We start from the raw sequence: 541 nt of genomic DNA, 5'->3' as shown, positions 1-541 counted from the left end.
TGTGTGTTGGCGTCTAATTTGTTTAATTTCTTTATTTTCTGTTCTGAGATATTAAACAATATCTCAGAACGGGTAAAGTTTAAGAAACGAAATGTGGCACTGTGGCTTGCATATAAAGGGGCATTAATACTATTAAATTTTGGTTCTTAATTAAAGGTGGACAGGGTGAAGACATAAAAGTGGCCATGTGTAATATCTCTTAATGAATATTTTACTCGTTTTTAGCGTTCAAAATTTAAAAAAATAAAATAAAACTCGTCTTTACCCTCAAAGTAAGCTTTTTTGTCATTTTATAATAGTACAGTATAACCCGTTAAGATGTTCTTGCCTAAGATGTTAGAATGTATATGGGGACACAATTTAGTTCAACCACTTTGACTTAAATAACTAACTCCTGTGTTAAACCATCTGACTACGATTCTGACCACTCTGACCACAGAAATTATTAAGCTTCAAACAGGGTGAACGAAATCATGTCTAATATCCACACAGTCTAACATCCACACATATAAAAAAAACCTCGAATCTTTTGCATATCTCG

This window comes from Centruroides sculpturatus, unplaced genomic scaffold (assembly GCF_000671375.1).
Source record: "Centruroides sculpturatus isolate CEXI.00-Female unplaced genomic scaffold, Cexi_2.0 scaffold946, whole genome shotgun sequence".
In the NCBI taxonomy this organism is placed as follows: Eukaryota; Metazoa; Arthropoda; class Arachnida; order Scorpiones; family Buthidae; genus Centruroides; species Centruroides sculpturatus.
Note: the sequence above shows the minus strand (reverse complement) of the source record.